A 24,122-nucleotide genomic window follows, 5' to 3' on the forward strand; every position below is an offset into this window, starting at 1 on the left:
AAGCCTCAAGCACCCACACTTATCTTGTGACGCCAATATCACGATCCTTGCTTTACACTGAAACAGAGGCCCAGAGAGGGTAAGTAACCTGCCCAAAGTCACAGAGCTAACATGGAGCAGCATGCCGTTTCAGTGCAGGTCCGCTGGATTCTGAAGCCCACAGAATTTCGACCACCGCCAAATTTGTTTAATATGTAGATGCCGGGCGTGTGCAAGGAATATTATAGAGGTCAAAAAGCAAACTTTGGCGAGTTCACTGACATCTCAGTCAATATATGCTAAAAGTCTAATAAGGAGCAGAGACTTCATGGCCATGGAACCCCAGGGAGCGAGGGCTCCTGACTGGGGACATCAGAGGGGGCTTCCAGATGACCACCCATTTGCCCTGTGGCTTCACGACAGGGAATGAAAGGCCTTGAACTTGGCCTGCAGAGGAGAGAGGGAAGGGCACGCCAGGGGCAGGAATGGCATGGGCATGACCCCTGGCACACTGTGGGCAGAGAGAAAAAGAAAGGAGGGCACTCTCACAGGGAGAAAGGAGCAGGGGACAGACCACGTTGGGCGGGGGCGGGGGCNGGGAGAAAGGAGCAGGGGACAGACCACGTTGGGCGGGGGCGGGGGCGGAGGGGGGTTTGCTGCGGGCCCAACCAGGGTCTCTGGGAAGGGCAGGCCAGAGGGAGACGGGTTTAGGAAGAAGGCACTTCCTCACTTCCTGGGCCTTGAACACGCTTTGGCCATGCAACCCAGCCAGCGTGGATCCCACAGTCCCTGCTGCTTCCAGAAGCTTCGGACCAGAGGCCTAAAAAGCAGGGGGCAAAGCCCTCACCCTTCCACTGTGACCAGGGGCGGGTACCGTGCAAAAATCACTCTCCTAGCGGGTGCACCTGCTTCTTCATCACTCCTCGAGTGGATTTTTCCAAGTACGAAAGCTCCCTAATTTGCCCAGCCCCTGCACTTGCTGGTGTGCAGGAAAACAGATCATTAACCCTAATTCACTGACTTGCTGGGCCAGAGCAGCAGCCAGGGAGGGCCCCGATGGAAAGTGCAGGCCTCTTCTGTGGAAGCCAGCCTCAGATAAGGGGAGATGGGTATCAGGACTAGAGCTGGGCAAGAGGCCTCCTTTTTTTTTTTTTTTCCCTGGGAGGATATGGGTAAGAGCTACTTCGTGATTGACACTTCAGATGGCATCGAAACGGCCATTTGCTTGCCCTGGGGTTTACTCCCTGAAAATACCAGGCCACATCCATGCTCCCTGCCCTTACACCATCCCCATGCTTTCCTGCCCGGAATATTCTTTCCTCTCTGCCCTACCCACAGAAGCCATGCTTTCAAACCCAGGAAGCCTGCCCTCATGAGCTCCCACCCAGGGTCCTATACAGACCTACCACGACCTCCCTGTCCCGCTTTGGACACGTTGACATCACTCCCTGGTCCTATCAGCAGCAGGCAGGTCCAGAGGGAGCACGGTGAGTGCAGACCCCGGAGAAAGGTGGCCACATTAGAATCCCAGTTCCACCTAGAGCTACAGGCAAGAACAAACTTCTCCTTGTGCCTCAGTTTTGCCATCTGTAAAATGGGGGTGACAACAGCACCTCCATCACGGTAAGGATGAAAAGCCGAGGCAGGCCCGAGCTCAAGCATGCGCTGCGTAATCACAGCGGCCCGGGAGTTTCTGCCCCACTTGGGGCAGGAAGACCTGTCCCCGGCAATGTGAGGGGGCCAAGCCACGAATAGAGGGCCATTCCAAGATTGGACAAGACAGCCGCATCACAGCCCCTTCCTCTCCCTCTCCCCACCCGAGGGCCTGTGCCGCTGGGGTCCAACGTGGAAACTCTCAGGCTGGCACCTTTTTGTAAACGTGCCATCCAGCTTGACTTATGCAAAGGTCTGCCGTCCTCCGTGGAGAAGCCCCCAAAGCAGCAGAAACTCCAGAGGACCGGGGTCTCTGCCTCACACCCCCCGCCGGCAGAAGCATGCTCCCAACTTGGCTCCCAGGAGGAGGCCGCCGTCTGAGGCGAACAAGGGGCCCGCTGTGTGGCTGCCCAGCCAGACCCAGATATTTTAACAGCTGCATTGTGTGTTTCTGAGGCGCAATTCCTGAGCGGGGAAGAAAAACACGCTTCGCCTCTGCCCCGAGGAGGGAAAACAGACTGCCCTGGGCAGGCCCCAGGCAGGGGAGAAGGCCTCTGCCGGGGCCCAGGGCTGACGAGGGCATGACCGGGAACAGGCCTGGAGCACAGGAGCTGCGGGCAGCGAGGCCCCTGCCTGGGCCCCCTTCACCCAAGCCTTGGGGAGGGAAGGCAAGGACAGAGGCCCAGCAGTAAATCCCCGGAGGAGGGGGAACTGAGGGGGAAAAAAAGAACTGGACAGGCGGGAAGTGCCTAAGGGATAGGGTACAAATCCCCACCAAGGCCGCACCTTGGGATCTCCCCACCTGCAGTGCCATTTCCCCAAAGCCCCTCCTGCTGAGCCCCATACCACCCAGGTTAGGGGTCAGTCCTAAATCAGGCCCCCTGAGGTCAAGCTCCTCTATCACTGTGTTTTAACTACCTGTTTCCAGGTCTGCTTCCCTTCCTGCTTACCCAGAGGCAGACTCACTCACCCCCGTGCGATCCTGACTCGCTACACAAATGCTCTCTGGCACTGAATCCCTGCGGAGAATCCCTCTCCTCTCTTGGCCTCCCCTTAGGCCTCGAGCCCCACAATCCCCACGATCCCCACGATCTCCACGAAGTCAGGGCTGCTCCTGCACCCGTCAGCATTCTGGGGGTGAGGGGCTGAGGGCCAGGTGGAGGGCCAACAAAGGCCGACTTGGGTCAGACGCAGGGGCTAGAAAAAGCTTGTCCCGTCTGCCTCAGGCAGTGTTCGGTGGCACGGCTGTCAAGGTCTACGGGGCAGAATTCCTACTGGCCTATGAATGCGCCCCTTCCCTCCAAGTGTAAACGCCTCGAGCTGTTTGGTTCTCGGCTTGGAGGAGGCGAGGGTGCGACGGTCTTCGGTCATCCTGAAACCGGTGCATCCACACCAGCCGCCTCCACCACACCACCTAAGTTCGACCCCGACGGGACCAAAGTCGTCCATCTGAGGTGCAGCCATGGGGAAGTCGCTGTCACATCTGCCCCGGCCCCGAGGCTCGGCCCCCTGGGACTGTCTCCCAAAAAGGATGGTGATGACATCGCCAAGGCAACCGGTGATTGGAAGGGTCTGAGGATGACAGTGAAAAACTGACCATTCAGAACAGACAGGCCCAGACTGAAGGGGAACCTGCTGGCTCCGCCCTGACGACCAGAGCCCTCAAGGAACCTCCACGAGGCAGAAGGAAGCAGAAAGACATGGGCAAATGTTTGGATGGAAATGGAAACACCACTTTGGACGAGTCTGTCAACCATGCCTGACAGGCAGCACCGCTCTAGCCCGAGAACTCTCTGGAACCACTAACGAGGTCCCGGGGACGGCCCGGTCCGTGGGCCGCAGTGTGGATGGCCGCCACCCTCGTGACATCACAGATGACGTCAACAGTGGTGCCGTGGAACAGCCAGCTAGGGAAGAGCTAAAAGGAAAATATCTCAGTAAAGGATCATTTGACAACCAATGGGAAAAACAAGTGTAAACGCCTTGAGCACGAAGACTTTGCCATGCATAGCGCTCCGCGCTCGAGTCTGTAAATTACCGAGCGCCTGCTGTGTGCAGGCACACGCCATTTTCAAGATGAGGAAAAAACGAAGTGCTTTCTACCTCAAACGTGCTTCCTGAGCCATCGTGCGCTCAAAGGGGCTGTTTCCTCTGAGTGGAACCGTAGGCTCGGGTGTGGCATTTTGGGGTCAGTGACATGTGCAGGTGGCTGTCCCTCTTCCTTCCTGTCATCACCCAGATCACAGCCTCTAGAGGTTGGCGGGACCCCCCTGGGAGTGCATGTCATGCCACAACTGGGTGGAAACAGGAATTCCAGCATGTGGGGAGCACAGACAGGAGCCAAGCAGATGGGCCCGAGCCACCTGCGTCCATGAACCAGCAACCCTATTGCCCAACACCAACCATCTCTGAAGCCAGAGGTCACCCTTTCCACAGGTGGTGCTGGGCCTGGGGGAGATGGCGGGGCAGGGGCAGGGAGGGCCGGCTGCGGATCCGGGGCAGCTCCTCTGGTTCTCGAGGCTGTGGGGAGAAGCAGGCCGGTGGGTGGCCTGGCATCTCCTGGTTCGGTCTGTGCGGCGCGCTGCTCTGACTTGCCCGGCCACGGCCCTCCCCACACCTCCCAGGCGATGCCCTCACTCAGCTTTTCTGTCTGTGCCTCTTCCAGGCTCAGCCACTGGCTTTCCCGAGGCTCTGCCAGGAACCCATGGCCGCACCACCCCCAAGGAGTGAAGCCAACAGGAGTGGCCTGCTTTGGCTGGCAGCTCCGTGCTTGAGGTGGAAGGAGGGCATCCCAGGCCCACCTGCCCAACTCCAGCTTCTCCCAGGTGTCACTCTTCCTCTTGCATTCCCAGGAGCCCATTAGCCCTCACACATCTTCCTGTCTCCTGGCAGTCACACGTCCCAACCTAAATCTCCAGGCCCAGTGAACGGACACCCGCTCCAGCCCTGTGTGGGCCAGCTGCAGCCCGAGCACCTGCCCTCTCTGGGAGGCCAGGGAAGTTCTAAGGGCCCCCTGACTGGGCACAAGCATGAGATTCTTCATGCAGGTGGCACCTATTCCTGAGGGCTTACTGTGTGCCATTCATGGGGCTGTGCCCTTGACTGCAGAGGGGAATGAAACATAGTACTACTCTCCCAGAGTTCCCAGCCCAAGCAGTGAGGCAGTCATTAAGAGAAACAGATAGTAAAAACTCAGGATAAGCTCCTTGTTGGAGAGATAAACTCAAGGGGCTACAAGTAAACTTGGCTAGCCTGAGAGAAGTCAGGGAAGGCTTCCTGGAGGAAAGAAGTAAACACATATTTTCCAAAGGAGGACAGGTCAGGTCCAGGAGGGTCTGCTGAAGCGGAGAGGACTACGCAGACAGAGAAGACAGTGTCTGGGCAGTGAGCAGGATGCGGGGTGAGCAAGAGGTCCTGCGGCTGAGTCCTGAAGGTTGATGTCCAAATAGGTGAGCATCGGGGCGCCTGGGTGGCACAGCGGTTAAGCGTCTGCCTTCAGCTCAGGGCGTGATCCTGGTGTTGTGGGATCGAGCCCCACATCAGGCTCTTCTGCTATGAGCCTGCTTCTTCCTCTCCCACTCCCCCTGCTTATGTTCCCTCTCTCGCTGGCTGTCTCTATCTCTGTTGAATAAATAAAATAAAAAATCTAAAAAAAAAATAAATAAAAATAAAAAATAAAAAAAAAACAAATAGGTGAGCACTCACCCAGGGTGCTCCCACTGCCTGTGGAAAAATGTCCAAACTTCACATGAGGACACACAAAACCCCCAAGGCCTCAGCCCTCCCTGCCTCCTGGGCCTTATTCCCACCAACTCGGACCTTACCCCTTACATGACTCCAGAAATCTGTGATCCCCAGACACTGCCTGTCAGGTCTCTGAGCTCATGCTCTTCCCCTCCCCCAAACACCTTTCCTTGCCACATCTGCCTGATTAACTCCTGCTTATACCTTTAAGGCTAAGGCCGGTGTCACCTCCCCCAGGAAGTGTTTCCTGGCCCTCCTGCCCCAGACTGGCACAGCGCTCCGGCAGACCCCCATCAGCCTGGCCATCCCACGGCACTGCACTCAGGAGACCTTTTAACGAGATGCTTCACGATCCTACCCCTGGGTGGTTTGGCGCTTTGACTTTCGCTCCCAGTCCCTGACACACATCACCTGGCACACAGTGTCCCATGAACGTGCAGTGAGAGCTATCATGGTGAACCCAGCGTTCTCAAGTCAGCTGTCTCCTAAACCATCCCCCACACCGTGTCCACTAGTGGCGGCCACACAGCAGACAGCTGGTCATGATAATTTAATGGACCCCAGAGAGCCTGACTGAAAGATGCAGCCCAGCTGGTTGCTTGTATCTTAGAAGGTGCCAGACAGAACTCACTGGCCATATAAATAAATAAATAAATAAATAAATAAATAAATAAATACAAACCACCCTTACTCCCTAAAATTACATCATTAGAGAGTCACTTCTTTGACGCTTTTTGTTTTCAAGCACAGCCTATTAAAATGCAAACTGCCCTGGAATAAGGTCAGGCCTTAAGTGCTTGTGATATAAAAAGTTCATTTCTCTATGTAGAGGGGGACAGAACCGAGAGGGCTGGAGGGAGCCAGAGAGAGGGGAGTAAGGGGAGAAACTGTGGGGATGGGGTGCCAAAAACCCAGCACCGTTTTGCTGACGGCTGTCCTTGGCTCTCACTGCCAGTCCACACCCTCCTGATAAAAGGAACATGTCTCTCTGCTTGTTCCTGCACTTCAGCGTTTCTTGGCATGACACCATATGCAAAATTAAGTGGCTTTGTAGTTGTGGGCTGCTCGTTCTTTTCCCTCCTTTCGATGAAGCTCTCCAAGGCACACTCCATCAAGCCCCTTTTGTTCCCAGGCCTTTTGAAGGCTTCCGGAGAGGAAATGAGAGCACTCTTTAAAGCCCAAGTCTACACGCAGCACTGCAAAATCAGTCTCCTTGCCAGCCCTGCCCCCGGGGGGCCTGATCTGCAAGTCAAGGGTGCCGTGGGTGGGCTCCCTGACCAGGGCTATCCCTGGGAAGATGCTCAAGGATGTCCCCAACCCACGTGAGAAGCCACAGTGACACAGCGGATTTCCCCCAATGAGGTGAGTCTTGCAAACCGGCCAGAAGCCACAAGGGGTCACAGGTCTAGGTTGCCCTTGGTCATGGGACTGTCATCCACAGTCGTTATGGGGAGCCGGGTTCCCCGCCCCAGGGCACATCTGGGGATTTCGAGGCTCTGCACTGTGACTCGGGGTCTGCACGTGGAAGAGGCAGCCAGGTCTTCCCCTTAGCCTGGACCCCAGGACTCCCTTCCACGACGGCACCATGCCCAGTCCCTCCAATCAGCCACCCACTGATGGAGACACAGTCTGCCAAAGGATCCTGCCAGGCAGGGAGCCTCACGGATGTCCCAGGGATCCAGTAGTCAACCTCCCATTCTACTCAGGAATCCCCTAGAGCAGCAATGAGCAATTGGGGGTGAATCTACGTCCCAGGGGACACTGTCCAATGTCTACAGACGTGTTATTGTTTCTATATTGCACTACTGGCAGCAAGTGTGTAGAGGCCAGGGATGTTTCTAGACGTCCTACAGTGACTGGGACAGCTCCCAACAACAGAGAATTATCCGGTCAAAATGTCTTTGATGCCAAGATTAAGAAATTCGATCTAGAGTATTCTAGACATTTCATCATCCAACCTCTGCTTGAATACTCCCCATGGATGGGGAGCTCACTACCTCATGCTATAAGGAGACGCAGTGCAATGAAGCCTTCAATCTGAGGCCTGGGTCGGCCTCTTGCTGGAAGCTATGGGCAAATGACCCAGCTTCCTCTCATCTCAGGATCCCTCAATGGAAAACGGAGCCAGGAATGTGATGTTCCGGGATTGTTATGAATGACTTCACAACCACAAAACATCTAGGACAGCACCTCACACACAGGAGCGCTTTACCAAAGGACACTTGCTCTGTGGTGTCTGATTTTAGAATATACCAGAGAGCAGAACTCCAGCTACCCCAGTGACAGCTGGACATCCACCACCTGCCAGAAACCATCTGCCAAGTCCCTGGCCTGCCTCACCGACACTCCTGAATACGGGACGAGCGACATGTGCACTGCAGGGCTCCCTATGCTTGCGAAACCCTGGCCCCAACCTCCGTGCTCCCAGGAGAGAAACCGTTTCGAATATGCTGGTATTACAGCAACACAGTGGAAAGTACTGCAGCTATTTGGGGTCTCTGTTATAAAGACACAGAAATTCAGACATGGGGGCGCCTGGGTGGCTCAGTCAGTTGAGCGTCTGCCTTCAGCTCAGGTCGTGACCCCGGGGTCCTGGGATCGAGCCCCGCATCGGGCTCCCTGCTCAGCGGGGAGCCTGCTTCTCCCTCTGCCTGTGCTCCCCCTGCTCGTGTGTTCTCTCTCTCTCTCTCTCTCCAATAAATAAATAAAATATTTAAAAAAAAATAAATACAGAAATGTTTAACATCATACGGTAGATGGAAATAAAACAAAGTGGAATGCCTCCACTAAGTGCAACTAGGAGAATTGACCGTATGTACAAGGGGAGACAACAGGTAGAAAAAAAAGTCTTGTGTTAAGATGACTGAATTTGGGGTAGTGCTGGGTTTTCGGCAACGCTCTTTAATGTCATGGTTCTATCGCTTTTTCATTAAAATGGATTTTCTCGTAACTATAGAGAATATAGTCGGGGAAACTACAAATGTAGCCTCACTTCTGACCACGAAGGAAAGGGTGTAGGAGAAATGTCAGGTGACGTCCTGGGCCAGTTCCTTGGGGCGCCTCCGCGGCTTCGGAATGGGGGCTGCTGCGTCCGGGGCTCCAAGTCCCGACTCCCGAGGGCGGAGGGGGCAGCTTTGCGGGCAGGACTGACGCCCCCTCACCACCCACCAGAGCAAACTGCACCCTGAACCGTCACGGCGCCAGCCTTACAGAGGAGAAACCAGGGGTGAGGGGAGTGAGGGACTAGACATGCAGCCTGAGAGCCGGGCTGCTCTCCACAGCTCCCTGCCTCACCGGGCCGGCATCCCCCAGGGCGCCTGGGGCCCCGTCCTAAGTGAGGACCCTTTCCTTAGAGGCCAGGGAACCAGGCTGAAGGATTCTCTCCTGATGAGGCTGCAACTCGGAGGCCGTGCCCCAGGCCAGCCCCAAATACTGGGGAGGAGCCCCCAATTCATTCATTAAAAATATTTTGAGGGGTGCCTGGGTGGCTCAGTTGGTGGGGCATCCGACTTCCCATCTTGGGGTCCTCAGTTCAAGCCCTACACTGGGTGTAGTGATTACTTAAAAAAAAAAAATGCTAACTTAACAAAAAAAAATATTTGGGAAAAAAATTCAGAATCAGTCTCCGCACAACATGGAAAGATAGCTACTCTCTCTTTACGTCCCCTGCCACCAACGGTCCAGTCCAGTCATCCCCAAAGAAAGTGTGTAAAAGCCGAGAATTGTGCTGGCTGCCTCCTATCTCCTGTTGCTTGCCCAGAGCCCCAGAGCCGGCGCCACGGAGCTGCCACGGAGCCACCCCGGGCCTGCAGCTGCGGCCCCATGAGGTCTGGGGTGTACCAGGTGAGCCAGGGCCTGTGCCCTACAGACCCCTGCCCACCTCTCCCTCCAGCACCTCCTCCTGGCTTCCAGGAGAGAGAAGAGCCATAGAGCGCTGGACGTGGAAGGGCCAAAAAAGAAAGCAAAAGACTGCGAAAAGGCAAAGTGGGGATAATTTGGGGACAAGAAGGCAGGAATTGGTATTATAAACACCTACTTCGTCCCTCCAAAGGGGACTGGCCAGGACTTATTACCTCTCCCAGACCCGAGGAGGGGATCCCAGAAAGAACAATGAGTTCAGGGCCTGCGTTCCTACTCCCTATGGGATGACAGGCTCGTTGAGGGTGAAAGGAGAGCCCCCACCAGTAAAGCCGACAGCACCGGGGCCCATCCATCCACGGCTCCTGAGCACCTGCCAGGTAGAGGCTACCATCCCACCTCACAGGTAAGAAACTGCAGAAGGATCCAGCAGCATACCCGGGGTGACATCCCACCTCAAACTCCTGCCCCCTGGTGCAAGCATGGGTGCTCCTTCCAGGAGGCCAAGCCTTCCCTGTACTCCCCAGTAACTCCCCCTCCCCAGTGCCTGAGTTCCGTTCCCCTGCTTCCAAGCAGCTTGGTTAAAATGGGGCTATCTTTGAGATCTCCCAAGGAAAATGGAGGTAAGCCCGTTCCCACACAGGAGTCCCACACAGCATCCCACTTCTGCCTCCCCTGCACTTTGACCTCCCATGAGGAGGGTTCTTTAATGCTCCCCTTACGGAGGCCAATAAACTGAGGCCCAGAGAGAAAAACAGTAGACTGCGCAGAGCCACAGAGCCAGTGCCAGTGCGGTCAGGGTTGGTCCAGCCCTGTTCTCCTCAGGTGCCAGTACACTCACCTTGTCAAGGGCCATTCACCCACATCCTCCCCACTCAAGAGACTGACTCCCGTGAAGATGGCAGGGAGACCGGGGAGGGCCAGGCCAGGGGCCGCAGCTGGGGGCACTTGGCTTCTGTTTTTCTCTCCTCTCCCCAACAGAAAAAGCCAGAAACCCGCCAGAGAACTTGACACAGGACTTCTCTGGGAGGGGGACACAGGCTCTGTGACCCTTTCTGCCGTGAACCACTTGCAGAATTCATTTTCCAGTCGGGGCCTCAGTTCCATGTGTCCAAGTGTGTGTGTCTGGGTGAACGACTTCCAGGCCCCCTGCAGCTGGGGTCTGTATGCTGGAACCGAGGTCCCAAGTGAAGGGAAGGAGCGGCCGAGCAGGGCAGGGGTGGGGAGATGGGCTGGAAGCCCATGGAAATCAGAGGGCTGAGACATAAGCCCCCTAAAGTCTGCAGGAGCTGGGGAGGAACAAGGGGAGCTGAGGCCCGGCTGTCAGGTCTGTCCCTGGCATGTCTCCAGGTCTGAGGGCCAAGCCCTGGGGACGGAAAGGGGATCCCTGGAGACTGCCACCCCAGAGCCCGCTCCGCACGCAGCAGTGCTCACAGCAAGGCCAGCAGGTCGCGGTCAGGGAAGGAGGGACGGGGTGCTGAGGGGTGCAGGCAGCAGGGGACAGCGGCAGAGCAGAAGAGCCCTTCCGGGGAGGGCTACAGGGAGGGACAGCACACGCCGGGCTGGAGTCTGGGTTTTCCTCTGAAGGAACTAGGGAGCTCAGATGTTGAGCAAAGGAGTGACACGGTCAACATGAGTTTACACAGCGAGGCTTTGTATCACAGTGCGAACGCTCCTCGGCATCTGGCCAACCAGTGGCACGTTCCAGATGGCCCTTGGGTCCCCCACAAGCCCCTACACTTTACCTCTCCCGGGCCAAGCCCCAGATCCTGCAGGTTCTGAACCTTGCAGGAGGCATCCCGCAGTCAGGGTGGGCCAGATGGCAGGCCCACCAGCAAATGTCACCGTCACCGTCACTCCTGCTGAAGGAAGGGCAGGGTCATCTATGCTCCGGGCGCTAGAGGCTCACTCCTCCCTCCAAAGCCACGTGGAAGAGGCTCATCTGCGAGGGACCTTCAGAGAGGGCCATGGGGACCTGGACCAAGGGGACAGCGTCCTCCTAGTGGGAGGGGACAGCTAGGCCAGGGTCAGGCCGATGAGGCTCCCGGGCCCGGCACTGCGGCTCACCAGCGTTGGGGGGCGGACCTTGGCAGGGAGGCTTCACCTCACCACGTGGCGGTTTTCTGCCTGTGGCTGACAGTGACACCATCCACTCCGTGGGGCACCGGGCCTCCCCACGCATCATCCCCTCAGACCCCGCACCACCTGCCTGCTAGAAACACCTGCTCCTGCTGGGAACGTGGAGTGGACGGCAGCCACTCCCACCCCCACCCCCCTGCAAAAGCTTCGCAGGGTCTGCCTTGAGCTGTCATCTGTCCGTCTATCTCCCTCTCCGTTATCTTAGTCTCTTTCATTCCTGTTTTTCTCTTCTCCTCCCCCACCACCCTCCCTGCCCTTCCTTCCCGTCCAGCAGTGGGACAGCCAGCCAGGGCCCTGCATGTCAGTAGGGCCGGTGGTCTCTGCTTATCAGAAACAAAGAAGGTTAGACTGCACGCGGCTGGCCGCGGCCTCCAACCCCAGCCAGAGCGAGGCAATTACACCTTGGTCTGAACACGCCTGCCTCATCCAAATTCACAGAGGGTCCGCTCTCAGGCTGCTAAAGGGCATGTGCGTGCGCGTGTGCATGTGTGTATGTGTCTGCACGCGTTCACAACAGGATTCCCTTTTTGTGGTAACTGCTAAGTGAGACCAGAGTGATAGATGCCTTTCTGATAACTGAGAAACGCAAAGGTATTTACATACAACGAAGAAAAAAAAATGTTTTGCCGAATCCACATTCCTTCACCATGCAGTGATGTCTACTGAGCTGAGAAAAGATGGGTGTTGTTTTCTTTCCCCATTTGCCTAGGCACAAACACACCCACAACAGCAACACATGTGCACGCTTGCATGTGCACACACACACACACGTACATATGTACCTTCTCAGCCCCGAGACGGCCCAGACTGGCACTTGCCTGCATTTGGAAAGGAACCACAGCACGAGACAGCAGGTCGTGGACTGGACAGGCAGGAGGCACCGTGGTCAGGAGCAAGGCTTAAGGTCAGGCTCCCTCGGAGCTTAGCCCCTGCCCTGCCCCTATTCGCTGTGTCCCTTCCCAGGCCGGCAGCTTCCCCTTGTAAATGGTGAGCTAGGCTGCAAACTTGCTCTGCCTAACACAAAACAGCCCCCAGCGAGGGCCGACTGGGAGCCGTACGGAGCCACAGGGGGCTAAATCCTCTTGCTGGCAGGGAGGACGGAAGGCACACTGGACCCGGATCCTCGAGAAAATGGCTCTGGAGCTCCCAGGCCTTGTTCTGGGCTGGTCCATCCCAGTTCCTGCTCCCAGTCTGGTATGTGGACTTCGCGGCTCTTTTCTACCAGGCACCACCCTGCTCCCCACTCGCAGGGTTCAAGGCTACCCACGGGGGCCTGGCAGGCCTGGCCCCTGGCTTGGCCCTGGCCAGGGTCTCCCACACTTCCCTGTGTAAGACCCGTTGCCAGTAGGATTTCACAGGCCATGGCTTGTCCTGGGAGGCGATGGGGCCAGCAGCCTTTCCAGATGGGACCTGGAGAAAACTGCTCAACCTCTCCGTGCCCCAGTTCCTGGATTCATAGCATGGAAGGATCATCGTGCTGACGTCACAGGACAGAGGCATGTCCATCTGTCTGTCAACACCTTCCACAGCCAGGGCACAGAAGTACTCAGCACAGTGCTGGCACGGTAGCACCTCGGTTTTTATCTCACGCGGGGAGGGCTGTGGGTGTATAGGGAGAGGGGGTTTCTGCTCTTCCCCGGGCCTTGAGCTGCCCTGACAGCCTGGCTGCCGGGCACAGCCCCTCCGGGGCCTCTTCGCCCAGATTCTCTCCCTTCTATTTCCCCAGAAGCATCCTCCATCCCACCCTCTGGGCGAGGCTGGTGGCCCAGGTGCTCAAGGCAAGCACAGGCCAGACCCAGGGCTACGCCCCCTTGTTCAACCCACCGCTTTGGGATGTGACCAGGAGCACATGTCACGAAGCTTCCGGTGTTTCCAACCCTACCTGGTGGCTTCCCCGTCACAGCTCCCAAGAGCAGGACCAGCAGTCCAGGGCCCCTGGGTTTGTGTGGCGACGGGTGCCAGGCTCTCTAGCATCTCCCCCTGGCCTGCCTAGAAGCCACTGGACATGTCCCACCCACTGAACACAGGCAGACAGTCCTGAGGTCACTTCAGCCCCCGGTGTCACCCCACCGGCCACGCACAGAATCGGAGTCTCAGATGCCCCAGAACCTGGGCAGAGCTCCCAGCCAATGCCGTTCATGGGCCTGTCATTGCCCTCCTGAGACCAGGGCTCAGCCCAGCCCTGACATCACCTGCCCTGGGAACCTGGCAGACAGCTACTTTGCTCCCCTAATTATTTTCTCTGGCTGCGCGGGCATGGTATGAGCTAGAGATTGAATCAGGACGGAAAAGGGGCGCAGACTGAGTCACAGGAGAGGTGGGACAGAGTGAGGAGGTGACCATGGATCCTGAGAGACTGCGGGGCGGGCCAGGGAGCCCAGGGATGCCAAAGAAAGGAGCGCCTCACAACCCAACGAGGAGGCTGGGAGTGGGGAGGCCAGGGCACCCCTCTCCAGCACAGGGCTTTGATGACCATTACGGGGATCATTCACTCAGAAGAGGAAGTCTGGCCCGGGAGGCCTCGAGGTTGCAGGAGGAGAACCCACCAATTAGGTGGCCACGCAGCTCTTGTTTGCCCTGGGCACTTAGAGACCTTCCCTCCTCCCAACCTGTGGGCGCCATCAGAACCACGCCGGCCGCTGCATGCAGCCAACCTGATGTTCAATGCCACCGGCTCGCACTTGGCCAACCCGTGCCCACCACCCGATGTGAGCTGCCTGCCCCCCAAGACCCCAGCAGCTTCTGCACCCCCGAGAGTCTCCAACCTCTCCACTCTGTCCACGCTGGGCTCAGATGCTCCAATCTGCACCCCAGACGCACTCACCACTACTCCCCCAAACAGGGCACCCACGCGGAGGAAATGGCTGCCCAGAATCCCAGGTGGTCTCTCCAGCGGCTACTGTACTCCCCTGCACTTTTGCCCCCCGGTGCAGGGTGCAGGTCTGCTGATCCACGGGGGGCACTGCACACCAGACCCCTGGCTGCCCCCCAGTCCCCAGCCCCTCTCAAAGCCACACTCTGGGAGATGCATGCCCGTTCACACATATTCACACACACACACACACACACACACACGCACACCACTGATAGTGCTGCCCCCAGGGTTGGACACCCTGGGCCCTCCCTGCCAACAGTGCTTCTGCTCGCTGTGGGGGAGGTGGCAGGGCAAGGTCCTTCTGGAAAGAGACGCTCCCTAGCTGTGACAGGATGGGCTGTCCAGTAGGAGAGTCGCTGGCTCAGGGACAGAGAGAGAACCCCTTGCTCAGCTTTCCTGATTGTAGTCCCCTAGGCTGCCAGCCCCCGCCACACAAAGGCTAGCCCCAAAGGCTCCAGTTGGCTGGACCTTTCCTTCAGCTCACACAGAGGTGGGCTGGACTTGGGGGACCAGAGACCGGTGCTTAGTCCAGGGTCTTGGCCAGGCCCCTGCATCCCACCCTCCATCCACAGGACCAGCTTCCACCAAGATGTACTGGGTGCTCAAACACCAGACTCCCTTCTCCCGCCCCACGCCAGCCTGTCTAGGGCAGGAGAGCAGGCCCAGGGCATGAGGAGGGCCAGAAGTTCTGCTGGGAACTGGAAGGAAAACCATCCGCCCATTCCAGCCACCAAACACGCTGGGGCGAGCGGGCAGGCCAGGGCTGTCCCCACTCCCATCAGCCTTCCCTGGGAAGCGAGCAGGCAGCGGCACATGTAGGAACCTGACCGGGGGCCAACCTTCCCAGAACGGCACCCTGGGCTTGGTCAGTTCTGAACTCTCAGCAAAGATGGCTCGGCTGGCAGGCCCGTTCTAGAACTCACCTCAGCTTACAACTCCCTTCATCAGGCCCCATGATGCCCTCTGTCTTCAACATCACACTCCCAGCTCACTGCCCAGGATCTTCCAGCTGAAGGGAACCTGTGGAGCCTCTCACCGAACCCCTCATCTTACAGACGAGGACCTTAAGCCCAGACAGGGGAAGACACTTTCCCAGTGCTGCACAGTAGGGCCAGACCAGAAATCACCGCCTACTCCTAGCCCCAGCCCTCCTGTCATAGCATATCCAGGGCTTGGGATAGTTCGGGAGACAAGGAAATGAAAGGTGGGTTGGGGCGTAGAGCAGTGCCTGACTGCCCAATCCTAAGACCCTCAGGCCTCACCACCGTCCAGTCAGGTGAGCCCCCAGGACACAGCCACAGGCACTTGAGGGCCTCTCCCACCCAGAAAGAGGCAAGAACATGGCCAATGCCCCAGCACAGCAGGTGTCTGGGAGGCAGATGGGGGGGTCCATGACTGGGACACAATGCCTGCACAGGGTCCATGGGATGTTTCCTGGGAGCGGGGCCTGGCTTTCACCAGCATCACCATGACCCACTGCCACAGAAATTGTCCTGGACCATAGTCCCAGGTTCTAGAAACCTTGACCCCCACCCCTGTGCACCTCTCTGACCTTGTCAACAGCAGGGGGCCCTGACCCTGTCCAGCCCCTGCTCCCATAGCCTGAGGCTACAGGCCTTTCTGGTCTCCAACAGGCCTCCCCTTAAAAGGTAACAGTGGAAGGAGTCAGACTAGCAGTCAGACAGAACCGGATTCCAAAGCTAATGGTACATCTTACTAGCTGTGTAACCCAAACTTTCGGAGCCTGTTTCCCTCATCTGGAAATGGAGCATAACATAACCTGCATTGGGAAGATTAAATGTGCCAATGTATGTCAAGACAAGTGCCCGGCAGGTGCTCCATGCTACTGCTTCTGCCCCCCGCCCAGTGCCATCCCTCACCTTCCCAGGCATCTCATGGGGGTGGCCCGGGTTCAGGAGCTGCCGGTGAAGGAAAACCAGCACCCAGTGGAGCCCCAGTCCCTCTCAGAGGGCCTGCTGGAACCCTGACTTGCTGACAGGACAGTCCTAGCCCCAGGGCAGAGCTTAGCAGGAACTAGTACCTGCCTGAGCAAGAATGTGAAAGAAGGCCCGGGGGACAGGGGCCATGGAAAGCAGTGACAGGAGCCCAGGAAAAGGGTCAGGTCCGCTAGTCCACGGGCTGGTGTGTCTCCGTCTTGGCCACTGCCAGAGCCTGTGCTCCCTGGACCCGCACTGGGCCAACTGCATACAGAAGCTGTGCTATCCAGCCTCGCAGTCTCCCCAGACGGAGGTGCTACTATGCCCATTTTACAGATCAGGAGGCAGAGGCAACCTGCTCAAGGTCACACTTAAAACCCAAGTCAATGGGATAGTCCAGATTCTGAGCTCTCTCAATCCCTTTGCTTTCCTGCCTCCGAGGATCAGATGCATTAACCGGAGAGGTGGGTGAGGCTAGAGGGGAGCAAGGCGCCCGCACTCCCACAGGCAGACGGCAGTGGGCTCCCCGCAAGCCCCAGGCACTGCACTCCTGCCCACGTGCGGAGCACAACTCACACCCGAAGCTGTCACGGAGGGCACAAAGGGGACCACTACCAGCCACCTCTGCACGGAAACCACTGAACCGTTCCAGGAGAGGGAAAGTATAGAAATAACGTGAGCGCCACGGAACATAATTATTAAATGTTGTCATTTCAGAAGAAAATTAATTAGCAAGAGCTGTAGCTGTCCTGTGTCTGCTTAAGCAGCGTGCATCTCAATTAAAATTTAATTGCCACAGTTTAGATCACAGCAGGTTCAACGCCTGGAGATGGTGAGCGGGCTCGTGTCTACATGAAGCTTGAATGAGCGTGGCGCGCAAGAGCTGTCACGGAAGAGATGGGGAGGTGGCGAGGGCAGGGAAGCGGGCCGGATGGCAGCAAGTCACCACGGGCCGCTGCCTGCCGGGCCGGGCCCCGCAAGGGATAGTGTTTGGGGCGCAGAGCCAGCACGGATGGTGGTTCCTCGAACTCCCGCACAGACCCACCCTTGGGAAAAGAGATTTTCAGCCCCGCGTGAGCTCTCAAGGGAGCCCTGCCTGTGGGCGGCCGGCCGGGTAACAGAACAGGGTCTGGGGTGGAAAGGTCACAAAGCAGCTGACAACGTGCCATCCACCGGAGGAAGCAAAGGTGCAAGGCAAGGACTGCCAAATCCCGTCCCTACAGGGCCATGCAGTGGGGTGGGCCAGGCCGGAGGTGGTAGGGAGCTCTAGGGAACTCCAGGGAGCACGGCGGCAGACCGGAGCACCAGGTCCACCATGGAAAGCAGGCAGCTGGCGCTCCCCTCTGGCTAGCTGCTCTTGCCACGCGAAGAGGAGGGCCAGTGTCCCCGACTTCCGAGACAGTCAAAGATGGAGAGTCTAATTTCCTCTGTCCTGAGTTTTAAAACACAGAGTAGGCCCAACCTAAGGGTTATCAATATTTCACTGTTCATCCATAAATTCCTGTAAATATAAAACATAACAAAAGTTGTCATTTTAGAAAGTAGACTGCTAAGTGGGCATGGGATTTCATTTCGAGGGGATAAAGATGTTCTCAGATTAGATTGTGGTGATGGTTGTATACTTGAAAAGGGTGAATTTTATGGTACGTGAAATATATGTCAATAAAGCAGTTATTAAAAAATAATAAAGTCCTGGGGCGCCTGGGTGGCACAGCGGTTAAGCGTCTGCCTTCAGCTCAGGGGGTGATCCCAGCGTTACGGGATCGAGCCCCACATCAGGCTCTTCCGCTATGAGCCTGCTTCTTCCTCTCCCACTCCCCCTGCTTGTGTTCCCTCTCTCCCTGGCTGTCTCTATCTCTGTCGAATAAATAAAAAATAAAAAAATAAAAAATAATAAAGTCCTGGGGCGCCTGGGTGGCTCAGTCGTTAAGTGTCTGCCTTTGGCTCAGGGCCTGATCCTGGGGTCCTGGGATCGAGCCCTGCATCAGGCTCCCTGCTCAGCGGGGAGCCTGCTTCTCCCTCTCCTACTCCCCCTGCTTGTGTTCCCTCTCTCGCTGCCTCTTTCTCTGTCAAATAAATAAATAAAATCTTTTAAAAAATAAAAATAAAGTCCTGGTCTTTATCTCCAAGGTACCCAACGGCTGCCAGTCTCCCCACCAGCGATCTTTGGCTCCTGTCTTTCAGACTCATCTTCAGGGACCGGTACAGGCTGGCTCGGGCTGAGGACTGGGCAGACAGCAGGGGAGCCCTCAGCACCCCCCCAACATCAACAGAGCTTATGATGCTCTTGGAAATCACCAGATCGTTACCAGGGAGGCTGCCATGTCACCTGAGAATTGGGATGCTTCTAGTGAAGGGGGGCAGGGAGGGAGGAGGCCAGGAAGGCAGGCAGGTGAGGTGCCTCTGGTCAGGACCCAGCCCCAGCAAGCCCCCAGTGGTCTTGCAAAGCATCTCTTGCTCCGCTGAGGCAGAAGCCACCCCTGCATCACAGCGGTTACAGACCCGCGCGTGCAGTTCTGCTGGTGTGGCCGCTGCCCTCCACCCCAGGCCAGCTGGCAGCTACCTGAAGGCAGGTGCTGTGCGTGGGAGGCCCCCTGAGGACGCACATGGATGAGTGGTGTTCACCTCCTCTCTCTACGTGCCAACCAGCACACCACCCGGCACAGAGAGCACCCTGGCAGCGGTGACTGTGGCGGCTGGCGCAGCACCCAGAAGCAGGGGACAGAAACATGCCAGCGTGTCAGGCTGAGCAGCCTGGATGAGACACGCCAACTTTCCTACCTGACAAGCAGCACCCTGCCCCAACTGCCTGGGATGCCACACCTAACAGACGGGACTCTCCCCTTCCCAAGCTGCAGGCCCCCCCACCTTTCCTTTCCAAGAGAGCACAGTCACAGGGCACCTGGGCGGCTCAGTCGGTTGGGCATCCACCTCTTGATTTCGGCTCTGGTCATGATCTCAGGGTGGTGAGTCGAGGCGGGCTCTGTGCTGGAAGCGGAGCTGGCCTAAGATTCTCTCTGTCCCTCTGACTCTGCTCCTTCTCCCCCAAGCAGGTGTGTATGCTCTCTCTCTCCTCTCTCTCTCTCAAAAAGAGCTCCAGGCACACCAATATTCTTTTTTTTTTTTTTTAAAGATTTTATGTATTCATTTGACAGCGAGAGAGCACATGCAGGGGGAGCAGCCAAGGGAGAGGGAGAAGCAGGCTCCCCGCCAAGCAGAGAGCCTGACGCAGGGCTCGATCCCTGGACCTCGAGATCATGACCCCCCACGCACTCGGCACACCAATATTCTTATCCTGTAACTGACTTTACAGAAAAACCCTCTAAGACCATCTCTCACCTTTTCCCCAAAACTACCCTAAAAAACTTTATTCAGGAGGTGCCTGGTTGGTGAGGCGCCTCAAAAATAAAATCTTTAAGGGTGTCTGGGCCCTGGATGGCCTCGGTTAAGCATCTGACTCTTGGTTTCGGCTCCGGTCATGATCTCAGGGTCGTGAGATGGAGCCCCGCGTCGGGCTCTGCGCTGGGTGCGGAGCCTGCTTGAGATTCTCTCTCTCCCTCTTCCTCTGTCCCTCCCACCCCCTCCACCCGCTCGCATGCATGTGTTAAAAAAAAATAAATAAATAAAATCTTAGAAAAAAAACCCAAAACTCTACTCAGACCAAAACAACATTTGTACTCTGACCCACTTGCTCTACTTCAAGTAATCTACCCCGCAGAAGGACCTCAACAGCTGTTACCTACAAAGTTGTTTGTCACTGGAAAATGCAGAACACCAAAATAGTGAAAACAACTCCAAATGGCCCCAAAGAAGCGCTGGCTAAGTAATCACAGCATGTGCGAACGGTGGAACAGTAGTCACTGAGAATAATATTTACAGACTTATTTAATACCATGGCAAGGACTTACGTTAAAATACCCAATGATACAACCCAGGATACAAACTGGCAAAAGCAAGGAGGCGTCTTCACCGGGTGGCATACGGGAGGAGGGGCCCTAGAAGGAAATGCACCTGTCACCGCTCGTTGCTGAATGATGTCACCACCGAGGGGCTGTTTTCTTCATTTACACTCTCCTGAACTTTCCACATTATCACTTTGAGCGTTTGTTTATAATTACTGTTTATAATATATAGTTTTTGTTTGTTTATAATTTTTTAAAGATTTTTTATTTATTTGGGGGGCAGAGCGCACACGCAAGTTGTGGGGGGCACAGGGAGGGAATCTTCAAGCAGACTCCCTTCTGAGCATGGAGCCTAATGCAGGGCTTGATCTCATGACCCTGAGATCACGACCTGAGCCGAAACCAAGAGTCAGACATTTAACTGGCTGAGCCACCCAGGTGCCCCAGTTTGTTTAGAATTTTTAAAAATACGCTCTACACCATTTGTCCAGCGTGTGAGCTATTACTGACTCCTCCCCACCCCATGCCAGGTATCAGTACCCAGAGCTGGGAGCCTCTGACCTTGTGGCTGGGCCCTGGAGGACTCAGCATGGCTCCTTCCTACAGCTCAGCCTGCAACTGGCCATTGCAGGTGTTCTTGGGGACCCAGAATGAACTGTTTCCAATAAAATATTCACTCTGCCATTTACTGAGTGCACGCTAGGTGCTAGGCGCCACACCTGCCCCCGGGGTTAACAAAATCAATGTGGTCTGTACCTTCAGAAGGCTTTGTTTGATAGGAGGAAAAATCAAGGACACCAGTAATTAACTGCAGAATGGGACCTGAGTCTCTGGGAGCTGGGGAAGAAGTGGGGAAGAGAAGGGAGAGCTCTCAGAGGAAGGAGGCCTTGGGTGTTATAAAAAAACATGAACACTGGGGGCCTGGATGGCTCAGTCTATTGACTCCAGATTTCAGCTGAGGTCATGATCTCAGGGTTGTGAGATCAAGTCCCGGGTAGGGCTCTGTGTTGAGCACGGAGCCTGCTTGGGATTCTGTCTTTCCCCCTTCCTTTGCCCCCTCCCCCTGCTCGTATGTTCACTCGCACATGCATGCTCTCTCTCTCTCTCTCTCTCAAAAAAAAAAAAATTGAATATTATCCTGTACTAAGACCAACATCATCAGCCCCCCTCCTGATCCATGACAGACATTACCAATCAATCATAGCACTTTTTCCAGCAGCCCCTGGGATCCTTCTCATACAAGACATCAGACAGCCTCTCCCCATCAAACTGCCCTGGCACGGAAGAGAAACCCCCCTCCACCTGTGTGTGGGTGCCATGCAGAGGGTAAGCAAGGGAGTGGCATGACCACATGTGACATGGGTCACTCTGGAATCAAGGGTGGCAGGAGCAGCGGGGAGACCAGGCAGGAGACAGGTGTACGAATCCAAGCACTGGGAGCATAAATGACGAGGGTACAGTCCACAAGCAAGGCGGAGGCTCTCCTTGGGGAGGTGACAGGGACAGACGCGAGCAGGGCCACATGGCCCACTCCCATGCCAGCTCCCTCCCTGCTTCTAACTTGGAGGAGGCCGGGCCCAGCACACCCTGCAGCCCCTCTGGAAGCACGTAGCTGAGCAGCTGAACGCACAGAAGGTCTGCATCGGGCAGCTTACCATCCGGACGGACAGAAGACCTCCAGGCCAGCGCCGGGCACCTGCCCAAAGCCTCCCAGCCTCCCAGCCAGAGGGGGGTCTGAGCCACACTCACTCGAACTGCTCTTCCAGAGCACATGGCTGCTGACAGCACACATCTTACCTTCTCAAGGCTACTGCAGGCGTCTTTGAGACAGAGAAAGGACCCCTAGAAACCATCCAGCGTCACCTGGTCATTTTACAAAGGTAGAAGCCCAGCCTCAGAAATCTGGGGCCATTTGCCCGAGGTCCCAGAGCTGGTAAGAGGCAAAGCCAGAGTCTGCCCCAAGTTCAGTCCTGTCCCACAGCAGATGCCGAACCCAGGAGGTGCCCATTAAATATTCACTGATTGGCCGAGGGATGCAGGGAAGGACAATGCAGGACCCGAAACCCTGCCTGAGCTCTGCACCCAGGGCTGCTGGCCACCACCCACTGGACAAGCCCACCTTCTCGTTCAGAACACACGGGGACAGGCTTAAGAGCCGATGGAGCCAAAGCTCACGCAGAGCCCGTCGGTCGTGCCCCGATCAGGGTGAGACGGCCACCCTTTTGTGTTCACTCAGCTACGGTTTTCAAAAGACTCTGATTCGCTGCCATGGAGCCACATGTGGCCCGACAACATGCGGATTCCTGGTGGGCTCTGGGCCTGGGCCAGCAGGACAGGGATGGATGTCATAACCGGCGTCTGGGCTCCAAAGATTAACTCAGACTCAGCAGGTGGGAGTCTAAGGGGTGTGGACACATGTGCTGGGCTTACAGAGGAGGCCTCTTTCCATCTAGGCCCCGCAGCCCATCAGGCAGGTGGAGCCAGCCCATCAGGCAGGTGGAGCCAGCCAGCGTGCATGGCTGAGCCCCAGTTTTTCGCCCCACGACTACGACTAGTAGTAATATTAGGGAACGCCAGTACACTGCTGAGTGCATCCCATGCGTGGCCCTTCCTGACCCACACAACCCTCTGAGGATGCCCAGCCCCGTTTTCGAGACGAGAAACCAAGGACCCCAGAGACTCACTGCCTTGCCCAAGACCACAGAGCAGGGGAGGGGCAGACCAGAATTTGCACCCAGGTGCCACCTTCTACCATTCCTATCTCAAATCACCTGCCCACCAGAGAGCAGGCAGCACATGGCCAACCTCCAGCACTGATGTCCCAATGCAGACCACTTTCCATGTCACCCAGTCACTCCTGAGGGCTTTTATGTCTGCACCAGGCACCCAGCAGGGCCCAGACAAGGGCTGCTCCCCACCCTCAGGGCACTGTGGTCCAACTGGGAAGACACCGGAGCTGGACCCAGGGGGACCCAAGGCGGGGAATGGCGGGGCAATGGCAGGGTGGTGACGAAAAGGGAGGCAGGAGGATCTGGCCAGGCAAAGGCCTGGAGAGGGGGAGGTTGGGAGCAGTAGGTGGTCACCTGGAACCTCATCGGTGAGTGTCGGGGGTGTGGTGGGAACACGGAAGCTGAGGGTGGAGAGCCTTACATGGGGCCACAAAGTTGCACACCGCCCGGGGGCGCCAAACTATTCTATGTGAATTGGGCTTCAGCCAGAATACAGAATGAATGGTGCCTGGTGTCCCACCACCAAGGGCTGCAGCCTGGGGAGTGAAGCCTGCCTGAGCTGGAAAGGCTTCATGAAATGTTTTCACCCTCCATCTCAGGGTTACAGGGCCCCAGGGGTTCATGGACCCCAGCAATGCTTTCTCAGTCAGGCCCCAGGGAGGATCAAATATCAAAGGCCAAGCTCTCAAGGCTTCCAGCCACGTCCTGAGCACCTCGCCCTCCCAGGTTTCCAAGACCCACCACCACCAGGCACCCTGACCTTGCCGGTTGGGAATCAGTGTGCTCCGGGCAAGCCCCCTCCCTCGGCAGGGCCAAAGTGAAGGGGCAGGAAGTGCAGACACCCGCCCGTCAGCCACCCCTGTCCAGCCAGGTGCTCTGTGCATACGAACACACCCCTACAGTCACAAATACACACACATACAACAGTCACATCCAACACACACCAAATACACACACAGTCTCTCAGCAGCACGACCACGCTCATGCTCGACACAGGCAGACAGGGCCCTGAGCCTGCCTTCTGTAACTCGGGGAAATCGTTTCTAGAAGGTGAGCTCCAGAGCCCAGAGTCCACCCAGAACATTTGCCTCAGCAGCAGACCCTGGTGTTAAACCCGAGGCACCCGAGGACTGGACCAGGTCTCTAGGGCGTGTGGAGACGACTTCCCAGAGACCGGCCTACATGCACGGGGCCCTGAGGTTCTGGGGTACCTGCAGGCCCCAGACAACCAGGGAACCCTGCAATCTTCCGCTCTGCGGCCGAGAGAGCCCACTGGACTCGGGCAGCGCTGGCTGTCCCGTGCTTG

At 56.7% G+C, this 24,122-nt stretch overlaps 1 protein-coding gene and 1 pseudogene across 1 annotated transcript in view; one reads left to right on the forward strand and one right to left on the reverse strand.

Moving 5' to 3' along the window:
* Positions 1–24,122, reverse strand: part of GLI2 (GLI family zinc finger 2) — a 265,688-nt gene that overhangs the window by 207,391 nt on the left and 34,175 nt on the right. The gene's annotated exons all lie outside the window — the stretch shown is intronic.
* Positions 2,914–4,362, forward strand: LOC117795905 (annotated as a pseudogene).

Source organism: Ailuropoda melanoleuca, chromosome 2 (genome assembly GCF_002007445.2).
Source record: "Ailuropoda melanoleuca isolate Jingjing chromosome 2, ASM200744v2, whole genome shotgun sequence".
NCBI lineage: Eukaryota > Metazoa > Chordata > Mammalia > Carnivora > Ursidae > Ailuropoda > Ailuropoda melanoleuca.